Here is an 18,164-nt window from a genome sequence, read left to right as displayed (position 1 = left end):
TCCCTCAGATTACAGCGATCCACAAAGAATTCGAAAACAAACCCAATTTTGATAAACTCCCTTATCTACTGGGTGATAAACCACAGTGTGCCATCACAGCTGCAAGATTTGTAACCTGTTGCCACAAGAAAAGGGCAACCAGTGAAGAACAAACACCATTGTAAATACAACCCATATTTATGTTTATTTATTTTCCCATTTGTACTTTAACTATTTGCACATTGTAACAACACTGTATATATACATAATATGACATTTGAAAATGTCTTTATTATTTTGAAACTTCTGAGTGTAATGTTTACTGTTAATATTTATTGTTTATTTCACTTTTGTTTACTATCTACTTCACTTGCTTTGGCAATGTTAACATACATTTCCCATGCCAATAAAGCCATTGAATTGAAATTGAAATTGAATTGAGAGAGAGAGAGAGAGAGACATGAGAGAGAGAGAGAGAGAGAGAGAGAGAGAGAGAGAGAGAGAGAGAGAGAGAGAGAGAGAGAGAGAGAGAGAGAGAGAGAGAGAGAGAGAGAGAGAGAGAGAGAGAGAGAGAGAGTTTGAGTTTTAAATAATCTTTATTGGGTCTGGGAGCCCACCACACAAATACTCATACAAAACCGTATTTACACATCAATTAAAAACACAACTCCAATTCCTCCTCCACAGTAACTGAACACAACAGCCTCTGAATACCCCATATACTCATAAACAGATCAATATTGTTGACAAGTTTATAATAGGCAAACTCAACCCTTAGTCTTGCTGCCAACATTCCCTCCAGCATTCCCACCACATCCACAGACCCCTGTCCCCGAATACTGTTCTTTCGGGTCTTCCATATGGCTAATTTTGCTGCCCCTAACACAAAATTAAGCAACACAACTACACCTTTCTGACTAAACCTGTACTTTGGCCCAAATATATACAGTTGGGAAGAGAAAACCTCTCCCAGAGCTGAGAACCAATTAGTGATCAGGTCAATCATCCCGACCAACCTGGGACACTGTAAAAACAGATGTGCCAGAGTTTCAGACTGAGCACAGAATGGACACCCCTCCCCAACAGTAGGATCCAGGTGTACCAGATACATGTTGGTGGCTATGGCTCCATGTATTATCCTCCATTGGAGGTCAGCTGTCCTCTTATCAATAGGCAGTTTGTATAATGTTCGCCAACAGCCTTTTGGGGAGGCACCTGGACCAAGCACACCCGCCCACCTCATCGATTTTACCCCTTCCAGGGAAGAGGCATGGGACACCTTTACACATATTCTGTACATGGCCTTCTTTCCCACCTCCTTGAACTCCCCCAGCTCCGGGGTATCGAAGGAAAGCAGCATCCCCACGTCCTCCTCGAATGCCCCCGCCGCAGCACTAACAATCAGTGCAGGGAACACATAATCCAGACCCTCCTTCCACCGATCAGAATTGGAAGTGTCAGTCACATACTGCAGATGAAGTACTGGCAAGGAATCACAGACCTCAGCGACAACCTTCCTCAGTAGGCGAGACGATCTGATCCCCGCTCTTTCTCCCAGCTCCTCTAACGACCTATTCCTGTTCCACATCAGATGACCCAGCTTAGTACACCCCACGCCTAACAGGCATGAACGTAGGCTAGCTGAACCCAGAACACGGGACTGGATGGCAGTGTTGTGAAAAAGAGGCTCTTCAAAAAGCCACATCCCTGGTGGCGTGCAGGCCTTACGGGACTTGACCAGAACTCTCCAAGCCTGCATAACAGACTCATAAAATGGAGTCAGGCCAGGCAACTCACCCCACTCCAGCTTTAAGAGGAAAAGGTGCTTGTCTAAGCCCAAACAGCCCGCTCTCCTCATCAATGCGTAGGCTGTGTCAACCCAGCTAGAACCGTCACTGTACAACAGTCTCTGGGCTGCTTGAAGCCGGAAAGCCATGATCCTGGAAGAAATGTCCACCAGGCCTTGCCCACCCTCGTGCAGTGGCAGGTACAGGGCTGAAGCTTTAATCCAATGTTGTCCAGACCAGAAGAAGTTGACAAGGGTCCTCTGAAGCTCTTGTATCAGACCCTTTGGTGGCTGTAAAATCATTAGTCTGTGCCACAGGGTAGAGGCAGCTAGGTTATTAGCTACCAGTACCCTTCCCCTATAAGACAGCTGGGGCAGCACCCATTTCCATCTTGACAGTCTGGCACACACTTTCTCCACTACACCCTCCCAGTTCTTTTCTGAAAGACATCGGAGCCTAGAAAACCCCCCAAAGTCTTCATCCCATCTCTGCCCCACTGAAGCCCCCCTGGTAACCGTGGAGCGGACCCCATCTGAAGCTGGCCTGCCCACAGCGCTTCACTCTTTCCCCAATTGACTCTAGCTGAGGAGGCCCCCTCATACACCTTTAAAGCGTCTGAGAGAACCTTAACATCCTCACCCCCTGTAATAAAAACTGTCACGTCATCTGCATACGCAGACAGTGCTATCGTGGGACCCTTCATTACACCTGGCACAGAGAAACCAGTAAGCTTCGCTCTTAAAAAACAAAGCATTGGTTCAATCGCCAGACTGTATAACTGCCCTGAAATTGGGCATCCCAGCCTGATGTCCCTTTGGACAGGGATGGGACAACTCAAACCAGCCCCCACCTTCACCATACACGAGGCCCCAGCATACAGTAAATTCATCCAAGACAAAAAAACATCCCCAAACCCAAAGGCTTTCATTGTTTTAAACAAGTACTGGTGGTCCACACGATCAAAAGCCTTCTCCTGATCCAAAGAAAGTAAACCCACATTTACATCAGACAGTTTACAAATGTCCAAAACATCTCTTATTAGAAACAAGTTGTCAACAATAGAGCGATCAGGTACACAGTAGGACTGGTCCTTGTGGACCAACAATCCCAGATACTCTTTCAACCTGTTTGAGAGACATTTAGAAACAATTTTATATTCTGCACACAGCAAAGCAACAGGTCTCCAATTTTTTATGAGAGCCAAATCCCCCTTTTTTGGCAACAGTGAAAGTACCGCACGTTGACAAGATACAGGAAGAGAGCCCTCATGAAAAGATTCACACACCACTTCATAAAAATCCTCCCCAATAGACCCCCAAAAGTGCTTATAAAACTCAGATGGTAAACCATCAATGCCAGGGGCTCGGCCTGTTGAGAGCTGCATAACTGCTGTGGACAGCTCTTGCAGTGTAATGTCAGAGTCCAATGCGACTCTTTGCTCAGGTCTCAATTGAGGAAGACCGTGTAACAACTGTTCAGTACACAGAGAGTCACAATCCTCCGCCTTATAGAGGGCAGAATAGAAATCCACGGCATGTTGACGCATTTCACTGTCATCCGTGGTCACCTTCCCATCAGGGAAACGAAGGCATCTGTTTACGTTGCAATGTCGACTGTCCTAGGTTTAAAAAAAAAGCACTAGGAGCATCCATATCCTTGAGGGAAGCGAAACGAGACCTAATCAAGGCACCCTTCACTCTTTCATGCAGAAACGACCTCAATTCATGTTTCTTGTCCTGTAAGTTCATGACTAGTCCGGGGTCATTCTGAGTGAGCAACTTCAATTTAATAGATTTAATGTTCTGCTCAAGGGCCCTGATAGTCTCTTTAACTTCAATTCGAGACAGAGCAGTATACTGTTGACAAAATAATCGTATTTGGGCCTTCCCAACCTCCCACCATTGTCTCAAGGACTCAAAATTCCCTTTTGTAACCCTCCATTTTTCCCAAAACAACAAAAACCTTTCACAAAACATGACATCATGTAACAATTTAACATTAAAATACCAATAAGATGATGACCTTCGTGGACAGGACAAGTGAATATCAACAGTGACAATATGGTGATCAGAGAAACCCACAGGAGTAATGTCACACCTTCCAACCCTACTACAGTATTGCTCAGATACATACAACCTGTCTAACCTTGCTGCACTGACACGACCTTCATTAACTTTTAGCCATGTGTACTGCCTAACTTTTGCATTCCTTACTCTCCACACATCAGAAAGCTCAAACTCAGTTAATAGACCAGACAGGCAAGTGGCTGACCGCAGGTGAGGTTCTTCAGCGGTGCGATCAACAGTAAAATCCACTGTACAGTTCCAGTCCCCCCCTAAAACCATACACCCCTCTTGGTCACACTGTCTTAAGGTTTCCTTTATTTTATCAAAACCAACAATACGCTCTGTACCCTCATTAGGAGCATAAACATTCAAAAAAAAAAAAAAAAAAACATAACATCCACCTTGACCAATAAAACCCGACCCTTGACAATCTCTGTTGTAGATACCACAGTCACCCCTAAGCCTGAAGAAAACAAGATTGCCACCCCAGCACTGAAATTAGTACCATCACTGAGTATATGCTGCCCCTCCCACCACATACCCCAGTCAGCCTCATTTTCCTCATCACTATGTGTCTCCTGTAGGAAAACTACATTAAGCCTTTTCTGTTTTATTACTTCTAATACCCAAGCCCTCTTATTCCTGTCCCTTCCTCCATTAATATTGAGAGAACCTACCTTTAGTACCTCCATATAGAAAAGAAAAAGGAAAAGCAGAAGATACCACAGAGAAACCAGACAAATAGAATAGAACACCCTATGAGGCATAATCATCATCATTATTTAAAATTTCTCTTAACCTGACCACGTTTCCCACCACCTTTTGCTGCTGCAACAGCAGTAACAAATTTCCTCAAGCGAAACCGCTTCTTCTCACTCAACTGGTCTAACCCCACCGTCTTCTCTAACATCACAGCTGACCTCACAAACTTATCAACATCAAAATAATCTGCCAATTTGACAGATTTCCCAAAAGTCTGATCCAGAAACCCATTTACCTCCTCTAGATCGTAAATTGAGTCCTCACCAGCTGATATCGTATCAAGAGAGATATCCATATCCTTCTCCTGATCCTCCTCAACTGAGGCCACAGACCACTGACTCCCCTCTACCACATCCCTTTCAACACTCCCCCACTTGCACCCCATCACTCGTACCAGGCATCTCCTCCACTACCTGGGAGACTAGCCCCACCTGAACCCCATTACTCGTAGTGGGCATCTCCTCCACTACCTGGGAGACTAGCCCCACCTGAACCCCATTACTCGTAGTGGGCATCTCCTCCACTACCTGGGAGACTAGCCCCACCTGAACCCCATTACTCGTAGTGGGCATCTCCTCCACTACCTGGGAGACTAGCCCCACCTGAACCCCATTACTCGTAGTGGGCATCTCCTCCACTACCTGGGAGACTAGCCCCCCTGTACCCCAGCACTCATAGTGGGCATCTCCTCCACTACCTGGGAGACTAGCCCCCCTGTACCCCAGCACTCATAGTGGGCATCTCCTCCACTACCTGGGAGATGAGCTCCACATGAACCCTCTCCTGTAACCCATTACTTGTAGTGGGCATCTCCTCCACTACCTGGGAGATTAGCTCCACATGTACCCCCTCCTGTACCACAGCACTCGTACTGGGCACCTCCTCACCAGTCTGAGGAAATGGCCCTTCAGATCCATCCTTACCTTCTACAACAATTTTTTCCTGCTGCATAACATTTCCCTCTGGTACAAGTTGCACCTCTGTGCCCTCAACACGGACAACTTGTTCCTCAGCAACAGATGTGTGTGGCTGCTCTACCACTGTCAGCCCACCTCTTCCTACATCAGTGGGCCCAGGCGTTACGAAGACCACCTGCGCCCCTCCCTCTGCCTTCTCCCTTTTCGGGCAAGCATGTCGCTTATGACCAACATCCCCACACTCAAAACACCGTTGACTACCCGTACTAGCATAAGCCATATACAGTCTATTGTCATACTTGACTTTAAATGATAACTCCAAAGTCTGCTCCGGTGAGTCCAAAAACATAAACACCTGTCGCCGAAACGACATTACCTGTTTCAACGCCGGGTGTTTGCAACCCAATGGGACAACCTTAATTGAACTTGCAAACTTCCCAAAGCGCAATAACTCGTGCTCCAATAGCTCATTTGGAATGAAAAAGGGGGAGAGGGTGATATCATTAACGTTAGGTGGTTGGTAGCTGCTGTACTTAATTTCGGCTACTGACTGCAGTCTGCCAGTTTGGCTTTATACATAGCTTGGGCTTTGTCGAGTAAGGCTTAAACTATGTATATAGATTGTAGTTAGGTACTATAGGTAGGCATCGTGGGCTGTATATTATTAAGTAGTATAGGTAGGCATCGTGGGCTGTTGTGGGTAGCTGTTGTGTAGTTATTGTAGGTTACTTTTGTATTCGGCGGTGCCGGGTGTAGCACGAAGCTAGCTAGCTAACTCACCTCCTGGATTAGCTGGCGAGTTGCTATTAGCAACGGTTGCAACTAAAAACAATATCCTTTTAGCCAGCTACATTCGTTCGCAGCGACGCCGTTTTTCAAACAAAGTCAACACAGTAGCCATTGCTAGCCAGCCAACACTACCAGCTGGCTGTACTGTGGTAGCTAAATACAATATATTTGTGCTAGCTACCCAACGTTTAATCATTGCTGCGTTATGAAAGGTAAGCTTGGCTTCTTATATGGTGTTGAGTTAAGCTTAAACCATGTATTTAGATTGTAGGTAGGTATTGTAGTTTGGTATTATAGGTAGCTTACTCAGGTAGTTATTGAAGGTTATTGTAGGTAATTATTGTAGGTAAGGACTGTATTTGGCGGACCCCGGCGAAGCACGAGGCTAGCTTACCCACTACTTGGACCAACAAAGCTAGCTAGCTAGCTAGCGGGTAGCTACTGGTAACTTTTTGCAACTGTGGTTAATTGTTTCCAATGTTATTTCATGCTTAAGAGTACCTGTGATTGAGCCAGCTAGCTGCTACCATTCAGCTGTTTTTCTAACCTCATCCGAGGCATTAACATTAGGTGGTTGGTAGCTGCTGTACTTAATTACAGCTACTGATAACAGTCTGCTGTAGTTTACAACAATTCTAATTTCTAAAGTGGAAGTTGGGAGAGTTTTACTCGGGTGGTTCAGTGAAACAATGATAGTTTCTGAGGTGGAAGTTGGGAGAGTTATATATATATATATATATATATATTTTTTTTTTTGGTGAGGAAGGCCTGCTCTCTCCTTTCCCTGATGTTTAGTTCATTTCATTCCGATCTCCTCTGCATTATTGTAGCCATCTGCTGCAGCCTGTCAACTATGCCTCTGCCTATCCCTGTTCTCTCCTCTCCGCACAGGCTACACAAACGCCTCACACCGCATGGCTGCTGCCTCTCTAACCTGGTGGTCCCTGCACGCACCACACACCTGGAGTTCCAGGTCTCAGGCAGCCTCTGGAACTGCCGTTCTGCCGCCAACAAGGCTGACTTCATCCCAGCCTATGCTACCCTCCAGTCCCTCGACTTCCTGGCGCTGACGGAAACATGGATTACCACTGAAAACACTGCTACTCCTACTGCTCTCTCCTCGTCTGACCATGTGTTCTCGCATACCCCGAGAGCATCTGGTCAGAGGGGTGGTGGCACAGGAATCCTCATCTCTCCCAAGTGGTCATTCTCAATTTTTCCCCTAACCCATCTGTCTATCTCCTCATTTGAATTCCACACTGTCACAGTCACTAGCCCATTTAAGCTTAATATCCTTGTCATCTATCGCCCTCCAGGTTCCCTTGGAGAGTTCATCAATGAGCTTGACGCCTTGATAAGTTCCTTTCCTGAGGATGGCTCACCCTTCACAGTTTTGGGGGATTTCAACCTCCCCACGTCTACATTTGACTCATTTCTCTCTGCCTCCTTCTTTCCACTCCTCTCCTCTTTTGACCTCACCCTCTCACCATCCCCCCCACTCACAAGGCAGGCAATACGCTTGACTTCATCTTTACTAGATGTTGCTCTTCTACTAATCTCACTGCAACTCCCCTCCATGTCTCCGACCACTACTTTGTATCCTTTTCTCTCTCGCTCTCCTCCAACACTACTCACTCTGCCCCTAGACAGATGATAACGCGCCGCCGCAACCTTCGCTCTCTCTCTCCCACTACTCTCTCCTCTTCCATCCTATCATCTCTTCCCTCTGCTCAATCCTTCTCCCTCCAATCTCCTGATTCTGCCTCCTCAACCCTCCTCTCCTCCCTTTCTGCATCCTTTGACTCCCTGTGTCCCCTATCCTCCCGGCCGGCTCGGTCCTCCCCTCCAGCTCTGTGGCTTGATGACTCATTGCGAGCTCACAGAACAGAGCTCCGGGCAGCTGAGCGGAAATGGAAGAAAACTAAACTCCCTGCCGACCTGGTATCTTTTCACTCCCTCCTCTCTACATTTTCTTCATCTGTTTCTGCTGCTAAGGCCACTTTCTACCACTCTAAATTCCAAGCATCTGCCTCTAACCCTAGGAAGCTCTTTGCCACATTCTCCTCACTGCTGAATCCCCCCCCTCCTCCCTCTCTGTGGATGACTTTGTCAACCACTTTGAAAAGAAGGTTGACGACATCCGATCCTCGTTTGTTAAGTCTAATGACACTGCTGGTCCTGCTCACACTGCCCTACCCTATGCTTTGACTTCTTTCTCCCCTCTCTCTCCAGATAAAATCTTGCGACTAGTGACTGCAGGCCGCCCAACAACCTGCCCGCTTGACCCCATCCCCTCCTCTCTTCTCCAGACCATCTCCGGTGACCTTCTCCCCTACCTCACCTCGCTGATCAACTCATCCTTGACCGCTGGCCATGTCCCTTCCGTCTTCAAGAGAGCGAGAGTTGCACCCCTTCTCAAAAAAACCAACACTCGATCCCACTGATGTCAACAACTACAGACCAGTATCCCTTCTTTCTTTTCTTTCCAAAACTATTGAGCGTGCCGTCTTTAGCCAACTCTCTTGCTATCTCTCTCAGAATGACCTTCTTGATCCAAACCAGTCAGGTTTCAGGACTGGTCATTCAACTGAGACTGCTCTTCTCTGTGTCACGGAGGCTCTCCGCACTGCTAAAGCTAACTCTCTCTCCTCTGCTCTTGTCCTTCTAGACCTGTCTGCTGCCTTTGATACAGTGAACCATCAGATCCTCCTCTCCACCCTCTCCGAGCTGGGCATCTCCGGCGCGGCTCACTCCTGGATTGCGTCCTACCTGACCGGTCGCTCCTACCAAGTGGCGTGGCGAGAAGCTGTCTCCGCACCACGTGCTCTCACCACTGGTGTCCCCCAGGGCTCAGTTCTAGGCCCTCTCCTTTTCTCCCTATACACCAAGTCACTTGGCTCTGTCATATCGTCACATGGCCTCTCCTATCATTGCTACGCTGACGATACACAACTAATCTTCTCCTTTCCCCCTTCTGATAACCAGGTGGCGAATCGCATCTCTGCATGTCTGGCCGACATATCAGTATGGATGACGGATCACCACCTCAAGCTGAACCCCTGGCAAGACGGAGCTGCTCTTCCTCCCGGGGAAGGACTGCCCGTTCCATGATCTCGCCATCACGGTTGACAACTCCGTTGTGTCCTCCTCCCAGAGTGCGAAGAGCCTTGGCGTGACCCTGGACAACACCCTGTCGTTCTCCGCTAACATCAAGGCGGTGACCCGATCCTGCAGGTTCATGCTCTACAACATTCGGAGAGTACGACCCTGCCTTACACAGGAAGCGGCACAGGTCCTAATCCAGGCACTTGTCATCTCCCGTCTGGATTACTGCAACTCGCTGTTGGCTGGGCTCCCTGCCTGTGCCATTAAACCCCTACAACTCATCCAGAATGCCGCAGCCCGTCTGGTGTTCAACCTTCCCAAGTTCTCTCACGTCACCCCCCTCCTCCGCACACTCCACTGGCTTCCAGTTGAAGCTCGCATCCGTTACAAGACCATGGTGCTTGCCTATGGAGCAGTGAGGGGAACGGCACCTCCGTACCTTCAGGCTCTGATCAGTCCCTACACCCAGGCGAGGGCATTGCGTTCATCCACCTCTGGCCTGCTGGCTCCCCTTCCTCTGCGGAAGCATAGTTCCCGCTCAGCCCAGTCAAAGCTGTTCGCTGCTCTGGCACCCCAATGGTGGAACAAGCTCCCTCACGACGCCAGGACAGCGGAGTCACTCACCACCTTCCGGAGACATTTGAAACCCCACCTCTTTAAGGAACACCTGGGATAGGATAAAGTAATCATTATGCACAATACATTACATCACAATCACATTAGAATGCACCAAACATTCCAGATGAAGAATTATTAAAGTCTTAGAAATTTAGAATCAGCAGCTACTCATTTTAGGTAGGTGGATTAGTGTTAACAGAGCTGCAAGCCCCTCAAACTGCTTGGAGTATGGGGTTAACTCAGTGTAATGCGCTGGTCATGGTCAGTGGATTAGAGTAACAGTGGGTAGAGGGGAGGATGACGGTCCTTGAAAACATTTACCAACATTGACGTGCAGGAAAACTGAAAAAAACTGAAAGCAGAAGTTGTTTAGAAAATAGAAACTAAAATTAGGAAACCTGTTCTACAGTGGAAAAAGAACAAATGTTTGTTTCTTATAAATTATGATAGACAACACACACACTAACCATTTGTCTCACACCAGTATTTGTCTAAGTGGATTATCCGTAACAAGTCCATAGATCCAGCTCCCTGCACACATGCCCTTGACAAAAATGTTTCTAATGACCCCTTTGACCATATGTTTACCATTAGTAACTTACATGGACAAATATTTTAATTGTACCCACGATGAAAGTGACCATCATGTCAGAAAATGACCTTTATCAAATCAAATTGTATCTGTCACATGAGCCGAATACAACCTTACTGTGAAATGCTTACTTAGAAGCCCTTATCCAACAATGCAGTTCAAGAAATATAGTTATTTTTTATTTATTTTTTATTTAACCTTTATTTAACCAGGTAAGCCAGTTGAGAACAAGTTCACATTTACAACTGCGACCTGGCCAAGATAAAGCAAAGCAGTGCGATAAAAACAACAACACAGAGTTACATATGGGGTAAACAAAACATAAAGTCAAAAATACAACAGAAAATATATATACAGTGTGTGCGAATGTAGTAAATTATGGAGGTAAGGCAGTAAATAGGTCATAGTGCAAAATAGTTACAATTTCGTATTAACACTGGAATGATAGATGTGCAAAAGATGATGTGCAAATAGAGATACTGGGGTGCAAATTAGCTAAATAAATAACAATATGGGGATGAGGTAGCTGGGTGGGCTAATTTCAGATGGGCTGTGTACAGGTGCAGTGATCGGTAAGCTGCTCTGACAACTGACGCCTAAAGTTAATGAGGGAGATAAGAGTCTCCAGCTTCAGAGATTTTTGCAGTTCGTTCCAGTCATTGGCAGCAGAGAACTGGAAGGAATGACGGCCAAAGGAGGTGTTGGCTTTGGGGATGACCAGTGAGATATACCTGCTGGAACGCATACTACGGGTGGGTGTTGCTATGGTGACCAGTGAGCTAAGATAAGACGGGGATTTGCCTAGCAGTGATTTATAGATGACCTGGAGCCAGTGGGTTTGGCAACGAATATGTAGTGAGGGCCAGCCAACAAGAGCGTACAGGTCACAATGGTGGGTAGTATATGGGGCTTTGGTGACAAAATGGATGGCACTGTGATAGACTACATTCAATTTGCTGAGTAGAGTGTTGGAGGCTATTTTGTAAATGACATCGCCAAAGTCAAGGATCGGTAGGATAGTCAGTTTTACGAGGGCATGTTTGGCCGCATGAGTGAAGGAGGCTTTGTTGCGAAATATGAAGCCGATTCTAGATCTAACTTTTGATTGGAGATGCTTAATGTGAGTCTGGAAGGAGAGTTTACAGTCTAACCAGACACCTAGGTATTTGTAGTTGTCCACATACTCTAGGTCAGACCCGCTGAGAGTAGTGATTCTAGTCGGGTGGGCGGGTGCAAGCAGCGTTCGGTTGAAGAGCATGCATTTAGTTTTACTAGTGTTTAAGAGCAGTTGGAGGCTACAGAAGGAGTGTTGTATGGCGTTGAAGCTCGTTTGGAGGTTTGTTAACACAGTGTCCAATGAAGGGCCAGATGTATACAAATGGTGTCGTCCACATAGAAGTGGATCCGAGCATCACCAGCAGCAAGAGCAACATCATTGATATACACAGAGAATAGAGTCGGCCCGAGAATTGAACCCTGTGGCACCCCCATAGAGACTGCCAGAGGCCCAGACAACAGGCCCTCTGATTTGACACATTGAACTATATCTGAGAAGTAGTTGGTGAACCAGGCGAGGCAGTCATTTGAGAAACCAAGGCTATTTAGCCTGCCAATAAGAATGCGGTGGTTGACATAGTCGAAAGCCTTGGCCAGGTCGATGAAGACGGCTGCGCAGTACTGTCTTTTAACGATCGCGGTTATTATATCATTTAGGACCTTGAGCGTGGCTGAGGTGCACCCATGACCAGCTCGGAAACCAGATTGCATAGCGGAGAAGGTACGGTGGGATTCGAAATGGTTGGTGATCTGTTTGTTAACTTGGCTTTCAAAAACTTTCAAAAGGCAGGGCAGGATGGATATAGGTCTGTAACAGTTTGTATCTAGAGTGTCACCCCCTTTGAAGAGGGGGATGACCGCGGCAGCTTTCCAATCTCTGGGGATCTCAGACGTTACGAAAGAGAGGTTGAACAGGCTAGTAATAGGGGTTGCTACAATTTCGGCGGCTAATTTTAGAAAGAAAGGGTCCAGATTGTCTAGCCCACCTGATATGTAGGGGTCCAGATTTTTCAGCTCTTTCAGAACATCAGCTGTCTGAATTTGTGTAAAGGAGATGCCGGGGGGGCATGGGCAAGTTGCAGCGGAGGGTGCAGAGCTGGTGGCCAGGGTAGTGGTAGCCAGGTGGAAAGCGTGGCCAGCGTTGGCAAAATGCTTGTTGAAATTCTAGATTATTGTAGATTTATTGGTGGTGACAGTGTATCCTAGCCTCAGTGCAGTGGGCAGCTGGGAGGAGGTGCTCTTATTCTCCATGGACTTTACAGTGTCCCAAAACTTTTTGGAGTTAGTGCTACAGGATGCACATTTCTGTTTGAAAAAGCTAGCCTTTGCATTCCTAACTGATTGTGTATATTGGTTCCTGACTTCCCTGAAAAGTTGCATATCGCGGGGGCTGTTCGATGCTAATGCAGTACGCCACAGGATGTTTTTGTGCTGGTCAAGGGCAGTCAAGTCTGAGGAGAACCAGGGGCTATATCTGTTCTTAGTTCTGAATTTTTTTAATGGAGCATGCTTATTTAAGATTGAGAGGAAAGCACTTTTAAAGAACAACCAGGCATCCTCTACTGACGGAATGAGGTCAATATCCATCCAGGATACCCGGGCCAGGTCAATTAGAAAGGCCCGAGCGTTTGACAGTGATGAGGGGTGGTCGTTTGACAGACCTGGATAGTGTGATAGATCTCTACAGTAGATTGCAACCCCACCCCCTTTGGCAGTTCTATCGAGACGGAAAATGTTGTAGTTGGGGATGGACATTTCTGAATTTTTGGTGGCCTTCCTAAGCCAGGATTCAGACACTGCTAGAACATCAGGGTTGGCGGAGTGTGCTAACGCAGTGAATAACTCAAACTTAGTGAGGAGGCTTCGGATGTTAACGTGCAAGAAACCAAGGCTTTTACGGTTAAAGAAGTCAACAAATGATAACGCCTGGGGAGTAGGAGTGATACTGGGGGCTGCAAGGCCTGGGTTAGCTTCTACATCACCAGAGGAACAGAGGAGGACTAGATTCAGGGCATTATGTACAGACAAGAATATGGAAGGATATGAGTACAGTGGAGGTAAACCTAAGCGTTGGGTAACGATGAAAGAGATACCATCACTGGAGGCACCGATTGAGTCGGTCTCCGCGTGTATGGGGGGTGGGACAAAGGAGCTGTCTAAGGCAGGTTGAGCTGGGCTGGGGGCTCAACAGTGAAATAGTAATAAATAATAATATAATAATAATAATAATTAATAGTACAATAAGAAATAACCGAAACAGCAATAAGCAAGGCATATTGACATGGGAGAGAGGCATAAAGCAATCACAGGTGTTATTCGAGAGAGCTAAGACAACAGCTGGTAATGGCGACAAAGTTTGGGCTGAGGCTAAACATAAACAGGATGCGGTACCGTATAAAGGAACAGTCCAGCAGGCATCAGCTGTATAGCTGAGTTATCATAAGGTCCGGTGAACAGCAATAGGAGAGTTCGGAGGTAGTTCGGGGGCTGCTACAGCACTGGTGAGCAAGAGGCACGGCTTGTGTGTGCTAGCGGGCCGGGGCTAGCAGATGGATCTTCATGGTCGACATCGTAACGGGAAGCCTGTTGAAACCACATCAGATGATTTCGTCGGCAAACCAGTCGTGTTGGATCGGCGGGGCTCCGTGTCAACACTAGGAGGTCCCGTCCGGTTGACAGAGAGGTAGATAGCCGGGAGATGGGCCTGGCCCGAGGCTAGCTCAAGGCTAACTGGTGCTTGCTAAGGGGCAATGGTAATTAGCCAACGACAACAGCCATTCGGTTGCAGCTAGCTGGTTGCAATGATCCGGCGCTAGGGTCCAGTGATTACGGCAGAAAATCCGATATGCTCTGGGTCGATAGCACGCTGTGCAGACTGGCCGACAAATTGTCCAGGCTAGAGCTGGCTGGTGGGTAGTGCAGGCCATGGACAATGGTGAAGACGCTAACGGTGGCTAATAGCAAGTAGCCATTCGGTTGCAGCTAGACTAGTTTCAGCTTAAGGTTCTTGATAAAAGTTATAAAGAAATAGTAGAATCCTTTCCACGGTGTGTGGCGGGTTGCAGGAAAGTATATTTAGTTAAAGAATGAAAAGTAAAAATTGAGAAATATATACAAAATAGACAATAAACAAAAAGAAATGGCTATTTACACAAGGACACAGAAAAAAACACGACCGCACTGCTACGCCATCTTGGAAAAGTAGAGTTAAGAAAATATTTTCTAAATAAACTAAAGTAAAAAAAAAAAAAATCTGAATAACACAAGAAAATTACATAACAATAACAAGGCTATATACAGGGGCTACCTGTACCTAGTCAGTGTGCGGGGGTACAGGTTAGTCGAGGTAAGTCGAGATAATTTGGACATGTAGGTAGGGGTTTACAGTAATAGCTACAGCTCAGCTGCCCGGAGCTCTGTTCTGTGAGCTCGCAATGAGTCATCAAGCCACGGAGCTGGAGGGGAGTACCGAGCCGGCCGGGAGGATAGGGGACACAGAGAGTCAAAGGATGCAGAAAGGGAGGAGAGGAGGGTTGAGGAGGCAGAATCAGGAGATTGGAGGGAGAAGGATTGAGCAGAGGGAAGAGATGATAGGATGGAAGAGGAGAGAGTAGCGGGAGAGAGAGAGCGAAGGTTGCGACGGCGCATTACCATCTGTGTAGGGGCAGAGTGAGTAGTGTTGGAGGAGAGGGAGAGAGAAAAGGATACAAAGTAGTGGTCGGAGACTTGGAGGGGAGTTGCAGTGAGATTAGTAGAAGAACAGCATCTAGTAAAGATGAGGTCAAGCGTATTGCCTGCCTTGTGAGTAGGGGGGGACGGTGAGAGGGTGAGGTCAAAAGAGGAGAGGAGTGGAAAGAAGGAGGCAGAGAGAAATGAGTCAAATGTAGACGTACGGAGGTTGAAATCCCCCAATAGCTACAGCTTTACAGTAAAAAATAGCTAAAACTGTAACTTGACATGACATCACATGAACTAAATGAGGTATATAGCGATTGTTAAATGTTAGTTGGAAGAATTTACAAAAATACCTGTAATATAAGGAATGGGAAACGATTGATACTTGTACTTTCCCTTTTGACACTTAAGTATATTTTAGCAATTACATGTACTTTTGATACTTAAGTATATTTAAAACCAAATACTTTTAGATTCTTACTTAAGTAGTCCAGTGTAGCTCAGTTGGTAGAGTATAGTGCATGCAACACCAGGGTAATTGGTTCAATTCCCATGGGGGACCAGTATAATTTTTTGTAATGAAAATGTCTCACTACTGTAAGTTGCTCTGGATAAGAGTGTATGTAAAATGTAGTATTTTACTAGGTGACTTTCACTTGAGTCATGTTCTATTAAGGTATATTTAAGGTATCTTTTATTATACTCAAGTATGACTATTGGGTACTGTGATGCCACGAGAGGCTACCGCTTCCAGCGGGGTTGCCCAAGTAGTGCAAGGAGTCCAGGTTCAACCAAAACAAGGATTTTTATTAAAGGTCTTCGGCAACTAACGAAATTATAACACAATTCTCTTCTTCCCCGAGCCCACCCTCCAGACCGTGTCTCTTCCCTTCCAAAACAACTCCAGCCTATCAGCCCCTGATTGGTTTCAGCTGCGTGGGAAGATTGGCCACAGAGGGTTGGAGTTCCCGACCATACCAGCAGATGGAGCCATAGCTGTCTGGGTTTGCAGCCACCTCAGGGGGATGTAACGTCCCTCCAGGACACAGCCTCTCGTGACATCACACATCCCCCTCCTCGGGACCGACGTCCTCGTCGGGGTAAAGGCAGCGAAGAAGGCATCACGCCGGGAGAGGGCGTCCGCATTGCCGTGGTGCTTGCCAGCCCTCGGCTGTTTCCACTCCATCCGGTGAGTTGGTGCTGTGTTGTACAGTGCCGGTCTCTGGGGTCTCTCCTTGAGTTTCTTACTGAACGCATCAGCCTTGGTTTTAGCAGAGTTTAGCTTCTGTTGAGCAGCTTTCAGTTCCTTCTCTCTCTCTGCCTCCGCATTCTTCATCTTGTTCTCCAACACCTTGTACTTCTCCTCTGCCTTCTTCTGGACCTCCTTACTACTGCGCAGGGTCTCCTCACACTCCTCGATGGTCCTGCGCAGCCTCTCCAGCTCCTCCTGTTGCTTATGGAAGGAGCTCTGTTGGAGTTTAGCCTGGAGGATATCTAACTCTTCTGTCTTCATGTCTAACTGTTGCTTTAACAAACGATACCTCTCAGCGGTCCCCTTCCAGACCAGACAGTTCTTTGTCCAGATTCTGTAGCTCCGTCTCTGTGTCGGTCTGGGCACCTGCCATCCCTATCCGAGCCCGGGCGGGGAGTGAGTAATTCGGAGGATTGCACCGGAGCCTTCCCAGGATGAGTCTTGCCTCTCCGTTTCGGAGGTACTCGGGTTATCCTCTCCTGAGACTCTCTCCAGAGTGGGTAAAAGGCTGGGCAGTCTCGTCCAATTAGGACAGGGACGGGGAGGGAATCAACCACCCCCGCCGTCGTGTGTATGGTTCCCCGTGTGCTGGTCATTGTAAGTTCAGTAATGGGGTATTCTCTGGTGTCCCCATGGACACAGGAAACTGGGAGGACTTTCCCGGGGTCAGACACGTTGGGCCCACCAAATCCTTACGCACCAGGGTGGCCCGGCTACCAGAATCCAGTAAGGCCTCCACATCATGGTGATTCACAGTTACCGGGCAGGTGGGGGTCGATCGGGGCCGCCATCTACGACTCCCAAGAGCGAGGCAAAACGGTGTGTGGGTGCTGAGCGGGAGGACTCCGCAGTGGGCATAGGTTCCTCGGCTGGTTTCCCACACTGCCAGGAGATATGTCCCATCTCCCCACACCGGTAACACTGTCGAAGTTTCCCCCTCCTGGTGTACTCTTCTTGGACCCGCCTGGTTTCTGGCTCCCCCTGGAGCCGGGATAAGTCCTGACGTGGCTGGGTTCGAGACCTTGGGGTCCTTTGGACGGGTTCTTTTCATTTGTGGTGGGGCCGCACTCCTGGGGGTCTTTTCGGGAAGCATTCAGCATCTCCGCGGTGGCCTGGTACTTTTCCACAGCTTCCACGGTCAGATCAGCCGTGGTCAAGGCCTGTTGACTGATGAACCGTTTTGCCTCATAAGGCAGGGCGCGTAGGGTAACGATCCACCACAACGGCCTCCACCACCGCCGCTGCTGTATTCCTCTGCGGATCCAGCCATTTCCTTGCGATTCGGACAAGTTCATGCATCTGCGCCCGAGGAGGTTGGTCTGGTTGGAAGGTCCAACTGTGAAAGCGCTGGGCCATACCAAACTTTGTGAGTCCATATCTGCTGAGGATCTCAGACTTCAGGGCATCATAGTCAGTAACCTGGTCAGGGCCCAGGTCCCGGACAGCATTCAGCGCTTCCCCGGTTAGGAAGGGGGCTAACAGACCAACCCACTGTTGCTTGGGCCAGGCTTCCCTAGTGGCCGTGGCCTCAAATGCATGCAGGTATGCCTCAATGTCATCGGTAGC

This window comes from Coregonus clupeaformis, chromosome 23 (genome assembly GCF_020615455.1).
Source record: "Coregonus clupeaformis isolate EN_2021a chromosome 23, ASM2061545v1, whole genome shotgun sequence".
NCBI lineage: Eukaryota > Metazoa > Chordata > Actinopteri > Salmoniformes > Salmonidae > Coregonus > Coregonus clupeaformis.
Note: the sequence above shows the minus strand (reverse complement) of the source record.